Here is a 9,524-nt window from a genome sequence, read left to right on the forward strand (position 1 = left end):
ATAAAAGTGCTCTCAGCTTTTCTATAATATTTCTGGAGAGCCCTGGATGGCAGCAATAAGGGCTGGCTTTGATATCTGTGAAGGACTGTTGTGAAAATTGGTTTGAGCCCCAGCCCAGACACCTGAGGAAATTTCCTTTCCCATCACACTAATGAATCACTGTGTTAAATATGACACCAACTTGTTAAAGGTGGAGAAGATAAAAAAAATAGCATGTAATGATCAGGAGCACTTCTCCCAAAGTTAAGCAATAAACAAAATAAAACCATTTGAATTCTCCTTCTGTAATTTCAGGGTTTGTGTCTCCAGTACTAACACCCCACAGGGCAGACTCTGCGCCCTGTCTCTCCTCCCAGGATAAAAAAAGCTGATGACTCAATTCTGAACAGCCCTTCAGCCAACCCAAGCTCCTTCTCTCTTCTGGCTCCTCTGGTAAGCAGCCCCTTTTTGACCATTATTCCTCTTCTTCAATCATTTCTACCCCAAGACCCAATGTCCCCCTAAGACCCTCCTTACTGTGATTCCTTCTCTCTCTTGTTTAAATGTACTTTCATGCCCTAAATCTGCAAGCTGTGAAAGATAGATCACTCACTCCAGGCCTGTTTTGGCTTGGTGAATTGGCTCAGGTTTTTCTTGTGTTAAGTAATTGTGTAATTTCCTCCCTTTTCTCATGTCTTTTTACTTTCTTTATTTTTTTAAACAGAAATTCTCCAAATATGAAGAACTTAAATGAAACTCCAACATCTTCCAGATGGCTTCCTCAAACACAAAAATTAATCAATTTCCCTAGGTGAAAGGCTTTAGTCTCCAAGGCTCAGCTCAGATCTATCTGGTACAAAGCTCTTGTGTGAGGTAAGTTTCCTCTCCAACACTTGTGCTCATTTCCTGGAGAAGGCCTTTGTTTCCCTGGTGTGTGTTTGCTGTGTGGGCTACAACTCTTTATCAGTCTTTTCCTCACTCTGACCTCCTGTCTTTTCAGCTTCTCTGGTTTGCATCTGTGCCTGGAGTTCCTTTGCCTTCCCAGATCATGGGTTTTCTATTCTCCTGCTCTGGTACTGCCTCACTGCTGCTGGGATCGAGCTGTGCTCCCACATGCAGACTATCTGAAATTGGGGCTAGGGGTTACTTTATGAAAACCAGGTGACTTATAAAATTAGACAGTCAAAATTACAGGCAGTTATAACACATTTGTGACTGTTACAACTTCTTTGGGGACTGACTTGACAGGGTTTTTAAGGCAGCAGGTGAATAGCTGGTACTTCAAAGACAAGAGTCATCCTGAAGCTCATTGCAAAAATTATCAGCATTTCCTGCAAATGGCAAGATACATAGAACAGACATCTGGATTAGATACCAACTCTTTTGTAAATGGTTTTACAGAAAGAAATAAAAATGAATACACAATTTAAACAAAAATAAATAGTGGAGATGGAGGTGAGAAGGACAAGGAGAAAAATTGAATGGGCAAAGGGAGATAGATTAAGCTGTTGAAAAAACGCCAAATATATATGAAAGTCAACACAGCAGAGCAATAGGAGACTGAGGACTGCATAGAGCAGTGCTGTTGTACTGACAAAAATAAGTAAGTAGCAGGAACAAAAATCTCATTTTCTAAGAAAAGAAGTCACCATGCAAAAATGACATAATGGGTCTTGTTTTTTTTCTCCCTTCCTCTCTTCAAATGCAGTCTAGGAGAATGTGGTTTCTACATCACATGCATCACATTTTCTCCTGGAAGTTACAATGCTGTTACCAGATACTGCCATGTCACTCATCCCACTGTGACCTTCTTCAAGGACCTTGTAGAGCAAAACTCCAGAGTGTAGTAAAATTAGGCATATTTTGTGTCTCTTTCTTGTCTTTGGTAGGGGTGAAATTTAACTCTGTGCATATTTTATGTGTCTCATAATAACACCCACTCATTCATTGCAGAAGAGGCATTCTATTGTCCTCCTGTGACACTTCCTTGGGATTGCAGCTGGAGGATGTGTCCCTGGGACTTCCCTTTGTTCCCTTGCTCTGAGCTAGACACTTGTGGCAGGTGCTGGATTGGCACCTTACAGAAACAGATACTCTAGGTCACAGCTTGCACAAGTGGAGACAGTTTAAGTGTCTGGCTTGTGTATGGCACTATCGCTGCTGCTGGAGCACAGGGGTTAATCAGCAGCTGTCAAACAGCACTGTTCCAGCACTCCTGGGCTGGGGTGGTATCTCAGTATTGTGGGACAACAGCCAAAGCTGAGAAGCTGAGAGAGAAGATTTCAGCTTTTTTTTTTTTTTTTTACCTTTTAGAGCAGGAGAGTGCTGTAGTCATTACTGCAGGTCTTGCCTCTACCTGCCCCTTTTTAAGGATGTCCTTCTGGCAATCTGAAGACTGTCCTTCCTGGGAAAAAGAAACAGAGGGAAAGTGGGACTGTGATAACCCATTAATAAACCTAGTCTGATGAGGAGCAGCTGAGAGAGCTTGGGGTGTTCAGCCTGGAAAGAGGGAGGCTCAGGGGGGATCTTCTCACTCTACATCTCCTGACAGGAGGTTGTACCAAGTGGGGGGTGCTTTTTCCTCTCAAGCAGAAAGTGACAGGACTAAAGGAAATGGCCTCAGGTTGCACTGGGGAGGTTTAGATTGGATATTATAAAAAAAACATTCTTTCCAAAAAGGTTGTCAAACATTGGAACAGGCTGCCCAGGGGAGGGGTTGAGTCACCATCCCTGGGGATATTTAAAAGATGAGTAAATGTGGCCCTTGCAGACATGGTTTATTGGTTGTGTGAACTTGGCAGTGCTGGGTGAAAGGTTGGACTTGGTGATCTCAGAGGTCTTTCCAACCTAAACAATTCCATCCTTCCATGCTATGACTTCAGACTGCAGACTGGCCAGCTCACTGAGATTTTTACCATGACTGCTGTCACCAGGACTCAGATTTGGCACTGCTAAGCTTGCCCTGGCACCTGTGTGCTGTGTTGGAGTTGCTCCTGCATGTTTGGACATCAAAGGCAAAACAGGAAAAGTGAAAGCCACACTGTACATGGTATCAGCCTGTGAAGGTACGCAGATGCCTGGGCCCTTTGTTTTCCACGGACTGGTAAGAACGTGACCCTTGTGCCCAGGACTTCTAGAAGATGAATAAAGAGCTGTATGCATACAGCACACACACACCTACAAACATATATTTGATATGTGTGTATGCTAATACATGGACTTAGGGAACAAGGTAACCAAGGCCTTTTTCTTGCTACTGAAGCAAATCACTGAATAATAATCCGGTACATAGAAGGAACAAGATTCATCCTGAGAACCATTACTGTCACTTCTCTCCAAACTCCTCTATCAATGCTGTTGCAGAATATCATGGCAGTGCTCTGCCATAATATCTCTTTTCTAATTTCCAGTCTAAGCACATCCACCACCATTTTGTGTCTATTGATTCTGAGCAGTGCTGCTTGTAAGCTTTAGTCATGAGCTAAATCTAACTCTGCATTGCTGATTTTGTTTGCAAGCAAAACAGAAGTTTAGCAGAACCTAAAGGCAAAACTAACACAGAGATGCTGCAAAATGAATTTATATGATGGCATTTGCTTTATCCAACTTAAGTCAAGTCTAAGGTGGTTGTGTGTTTTCCCTCCACAACCATCAGAAAGATGCTGGCACCTTTCCAGGGTTTTTATCACTCAGGCACTTATTTGAGGATCTGAAGAACTGTTTCCCATCAGTGCTTGCTTCTTCCTTTCCATAGATTGTCAAGTGAATCTGCATCACCAGAACAGCTGAAGCATGCACCTAAAAGCAGATGAAATGAGCCCCTCCTCACTGTTTATCTTAAAATCCAAAAGAATATTCCAGTCAATGAAACTTGGATTTTTTGCTCTTGAGAAGAAAAGGGATCACAGAGAAGTCAACTAGAATGCCAGAGAACTGTTTTAAAAGAACTAAACTCCCTAAATCTGGTCTTTATCGACAAGTCATGAGACAAATATAAACACTGAAAGAAAAACATGGAATGTTTAAATGATTTTTCTTTCCCCAGAAGCAAGTGGCTTTTAGAATATTCATCGCACAAATTGCTTTAATTACAAATTAGAACAAGAATAAGTTTTGGAATTCTGATTTCACATGTAGAGCTCTGATTCTATGGTGAAAAAATTGCTGAAACAGGAAATTTCCTTCCTTCAATAATGTGTTGCTCTCTGCCCTTATATCAGACCAATTCTATCTTCTAGGAGCTCGCTCTGAAAAAACATGATCTTTTAGCAGACCACTGTATTTAAACAAAACTATTGTTCTCCCTCTTCTTTGTGACAAAAGGTAATGAATGGAGACTGGGAGTTCTTGAATACAGCAGGAGTTCTGGAATAACTATTAACATGAATTTCTGAAAATGAAGGAATTTGATGTGAAGGGCTGAAGCATAAAGACAAATTAGATAGAAGAAGATATGCTGATTTTCCAGTCTGGGCTGGAAATAACGCCGATGGAGAAGTGAAAAAGAATAGGAAACATTGTGTCTGCAAACTGTTCTCTCAGTGGATGTTTGTGGGAGAGTGTCAGCTAAAGAATAATTTTTGGTAGGATAAGTATGTGTTACCCATGTCCAAATTTGTGGGTAATCAACTCACAAATCAGCTGATGAGTTAGTTAAATGTTGCTTCCTTAGGAAAAACACTCAGGTTTGCAAATACCTTTGATGATATACTTTTGGCAACTCAGGGGCATGCTGGAGCACGTTCCCCTTCTCTGTCACACGTTCCCCTCTGCACTTCCCCATGGGCAAATGCAAGTCCAAAAATGCAACAAACTATTCTGTATTAATTTCTTTGTGGTGTTTTTCTCTGCAAACAAAAAACTTCTGTAAATCCAATCTTCTGTTTGTGTCTCTAACTTCATTGGCTCTGAAAGCAAAACAGGAGCTGCTTTTCCTCCTTCAGGTTGAGATTTTGGTAACAGTTAAAATGGGATTACAGAGTCAAAATTTACACTTGTAGCCAATGAGTGAAACAGAAAACTCATAGTCTGCTGCTTTTGTGGGAGGGAATACACTGTGGTAAAATGAATAATCCTCAATACTTTAACTTCTTAGGAGGGAAAATATAAGGCAATCAGGTGCTCATGAAGTGCTCAGTCTGTTTGGCTCAGTTTGCTGCCTCTCTAGAAAACCTGATGTGTATTCTTGGCATCAGGCATCAGTGCCCCGAGGGAGAGGATATACAAGCCTGCAGGAATGTAGATAAACATCTAAGTTCTTACTCTGCATAACAACAACAAAAAATAATCAGTGAAAGCCTTCAAAGTGCTGCCAAGGGGCCCTTCTTCATAGTCACAAGTTCCATACTAAGAGGAGAGCTTACACTTCTCATTGAAAATATTTAATATTTAATAGATCCAATAATAATTCTGGCTTTTTTTTTTTTGACAACAGAAAATCTATAGGGTTTTATTTTTCTGGGGCCAAGCAGGGGGAATGGCCAAGCATGTGTGTTCTTTCTAGCACTGGGCTATGTTTTCCTTGTAGTAATGCCTAATGGTTTTGTCAGTTGTTATTAACATAATAACTTTCAGAACCAAAAATGCAGGAAATATTATTTTGTAAAATTTAGTAGCTTGCTGGGAATAATTATACACTTCACAGAAGCATCTACTGAAGCATCTACTCTAGAAGCACACAGAGTTCAGCTGGTATAACTGAAGGTGAGGGTGTGTAATTGTCAGGGGAAATCGTGTTTTATTATAGAATTTTCTAACAGTGGGTATTTGGTCAACTCTGGCAATTCCACAGATATTCAGAATGACTGCCCTTTGGGGATGCTATTTATAAACTCAAAAGCGCCTGAACGGCACTCACAAAAATGCTGCCAGTTTCAAGAAAATTAATGACAATCTGACATTGTTGGAGGATGAAGAGAGAAGAGGCTTTGTGCTGAGCTTAAGGCATGAAGTGTGTTCGCACTTTGTCTTGGTCTCTCTGTGGAAGCCTGGGGTATTGATGGGAGCACCCGGCTCACGGAGTTGTCAGTTTAGGCAAATCAATGCAGGAAAATGTAAACTTACAGGTAACCTCACATCCCTTTCTCCTAAAGGCTCTCGAGATAAAACGGTGTCTTTGTGACCTGGAGCCTTCAGGGTGTGTCTTTGCTGTACTTCCATTAAAAAACAATCCACAACAAAACCACAAAAGACAATCACACTCAAAATAGTTCCCTGAGTGCAAGTAGTTTGTGCAGAGTTTCTGCACTTGATCCAGCCTTTTGGTGATAGACTGGTTTTATATGGAATTTTAAAAATTCCAATCAGACATAGTTCAACTACACGTCCACACTGCTCTAAAGACTAACAGTTCCCTGCTTTAAATTTTCCTGCCGGATGTCAAAATTGAACTTACTGTGCATAACCATCAGATGAGCACCAGAACCAGCACAGGAGTGAGAGTGCCAGAAAGAGAAGTTCAGTGTCAAAGAATGACATATTCCAGTTGCTGTGTCAGTGCCTCAGCTGCTGGTGGCAACCCAGCAGAAAGGGCCTGCACAGGTATCAGTGACTGTCTTTGAATAAAAAAGCACTTTCAGTTGATACCATCATCCTGCCAGTGGCACAGAAATGCAGGCACATATATAATGTGTGTGCATTTACTGTGATATGAGTATTTAGATATCAAATGTTTTAATAAAACTGACTTCTGAGCAAACTTTTTATCTTCTAATCACTTCAAGTTGGGCTACATTGCTGTTACTGATGGAGTGAGGGGAAAATTACATTTCTAATGCTGTTTGTTTTGTATGAAGTCATCTGTGCAGAAAAAAGGCTTTGTATCCTGCTCGCAGAGCATGTGTGAGAACTGTTACAACAACAACAAGCAGCTTCCCGTCACTTTTATTTTGGAAGGACAAAATGGCTGAAGGCCACAGCTGCTGATTTATTCAGATGCCGAAGGAAACCATTAGCCCATTGGACCCTGAAGATGAGATTCCTTTGTGCTGAATGTTAATATAAGGAAATCCTAAACAGGGGCTGCCAAAGGGACATAATACAAATGCAAAATGCCAAATGTACCTAGAAAGGAAAGAGGTTGATGGTTGTTTATTAGAGAAGAGAAAAAAATCCAGTGGAAAGCACAGTTTGCTTTTTTTCTCCTTCTTCTTAAGTACAGTGTGATTTACAAACTATGAGATGAAAACTCTCCTGTGTTCAAATCAAACAGAATATCTTTGAAACACACAGCTATACATATGGTTGCAAGTTAATGACCGCATGTCCATGTGAACTGGTTTTTATCAGCATAATGCAGATGGAGCTGCTCCACACACTCCCTGCTGTTTGCAGCTTTGTTTTAATTAGTTGTAATAGCCCAGTATAAATGAATTGCATCCTCAGAAGAGAGGTCAAAGAACATACATAATAGCTGTCATCAGGGTAGGCAACTCCTCTTTCAGATTGCTGCTGTAATGGCCTCATGGCAGAAAAACATGATTAATCATTGCCTGTATTTAGCCTGAATTTCACAAACATCTCCCTCTCCCCCAGCTCTTTTCTTTCAAGATTCAACAGTTACAAGTACTTTATTCCATACCTGTGCAGGAGTGACATTTCTAATACTTTATTCAGAACTTCAAAAATATTTAGTACAGGACAAGCTGTCATCTACAGCAATGTTTAAATCAACATGGGGTCCTATTTGGAGGATGTATATTTATATGTCACAACAAGACCACAGAATTGAAACTTGTCCTGGCTCCCTGTCTTGTTCTCAGCCGAGCGAAATGGAGCTTCTGGCATGTGGCAAAGAAATGACAGAGGAAGAGCAACAGTACTCACGAGTCAAGGCTGAACTGATTATAGGAAAGAGAATGTGATTGACTGAGGAGGTTGATAATAGTAGAGGAAATAGACCAAGAGTGGCTGAAACAAAGGACAGAGGAATTTGTTTCCGCTGGCTGATGTTCCTCCACTTTTCCAACTAAGATTTTAACCAATAAAAAACAAACCATGTTTGTGGTGTTGTCACAACAGTTTCCAGTTAAAGACAAATCAAATCAGGATAAACTTCCAGCATCCCTCATTTTGGTTGGTTGCTAGCCAAATGAATGAGAATGCAAAATATGTTTGATTTACAAAGTTATTTGCAGACTGCTTCTTATAGAGTTCTTATATAGCATTGACCCACATTCCATGGTTTGAAAGATATGGCACTAGGACTTCATTCTTTCAGCAGCCAGAAAAATGGCCCCACAAATTCCTTATTATCACTGGCTGTATTCTGGTGATCCTTGCTGTGTCCAGCTGGTGACAGTTTTTCACTGTCCTTTAGCAATCATCTGCAAGGCAGACTCTGACCAGTGCTCTTGGCTGGCTGGAGGGAGCTGTGCTGTACCCAAAGGGTCCAGCCTGTGACCCTGTGTATCTGCTAAGATGTCCCTAATGGAGTGTCTGCAGGGGGGAGGAAGAACAGGAAAAACAAAGTTGGCTTTGCTTCTTTGAATAATGATAGAATCTGAGAATCATTAAAGTTGGTAAAGACCCCCACGATCATTGAATCCAAGCTTTGACTGGAAACCACCATGTCAAGTAACCCAAAGCACTGAGTGCCACATCCAGTCTTCCTTGAGGAGTTCCAGGCATGGTGACTCCACAACCTCCCTGGTGGCCCCTTGCAGTGCATGACTACCCCCCCTCACTGATGAAATTCTTCCTGATGTCAGTCTGAACATCCCCTGGCACAGCTTGAGGCCATTTCCTTTTGGTCTGCCCACCCCCCACCTGGCTGTCCCCTCCTGTCAGGAGCTGTGCAGAGCCAGAAGGTCCCCCCTGAGCCTCCTTTTCTCCAGGCTGAGCCCCTTTCCCAGCTCCCTCAGCTGCTCCTCCTCAGACCTGTGCTCCAGAGCCTTCCCCAGCTCCATTCCCTTCCCTGGACCATGCAACCACCTCCATAACAGGTAAAAAAAAAAAAAAAAAGTTTCAATATTAGTATGCAACCTTCTTTTTCCCCTTGCTTGAAAATCTGCATTTTGATACAATTTTTATTTACAAAAAAACCCTTCTCTGTGGTTTTATATTTTCTCCCTTATTTTTTTAATAAGAGTCCTGCCTCCTTCTGAGGAATAAACAGATTCACTCTTCACTGATTATGCAGTGAAGGGAAAAGTACTGTGTGTGTTGAATTAATATTTTTCCAGTTTGTATGTTTTTAAATGTAATATATCTGCTGCTACTTCAAACCAGCAGAGGGAGTTTGCTCATACAAATAATTTTTAAACTTCTCAACACAATCCTATTTTTTCAATACTGTTGTTACCTGGCAAGAGCTGCTGCTGAAAAGAAAAGGTGAAATTTTACCATCCAGACTGTTTAACTCCTTAGTCTTAGAGGCTGCTTGCTTCCAGTCAATTTCTATGGATGTCATTGTGCAGGAAGTTGCTGCAATGAAAAATTCATAGAGAACTAAAAACATGAAAAATCAAGTCAGCTGGAATGTTTGGGAGCAAACTACTTGGTTAAAGGGGAATGTACAATTATTGCAGTGCATGTGCCACTCAAAA

The 9,524-nt window shown here is 41.2% G+C and overlaps 1 long non-coding RNA gene across 1 annotated transcript; it reads left to right on the plus strand.

Moving 5' to 3' along the window:
* The first annotated feature begins 297 nt into the window (after positions 1 to 297).
* On the plus strand, positions 298 to 4,855 carry LOC139595818 (uncharacterized). Its single transcript, XR_011681141.1, has 3 exons — positions 298 to 432; positions 704 to 852; positions 3,734 to 4,855. It is a non-coding gene; the product is annotated as an uncharacterized lncRNA (long non-coding RNA).
* Positions 4,856 to 9,524: the final 4,669 nt, after the last annotated feature.

This window comes from Agelaius tricolor, unplaced genomic scaffold, assembly GCF_023055355.1.
Source record: "Agelaius tricolor isolate 1412-34295 unplaced genomic scaffold, bAgeTri1.0.p SCAF_1, whole genome shotgun sequence".
NCBI classification, from domain to species: Eukaryota; Metazoa; Chordata; class Aves; order Passeriformes; family Icteridae; genus Agelaius; species Agelaius tricolor.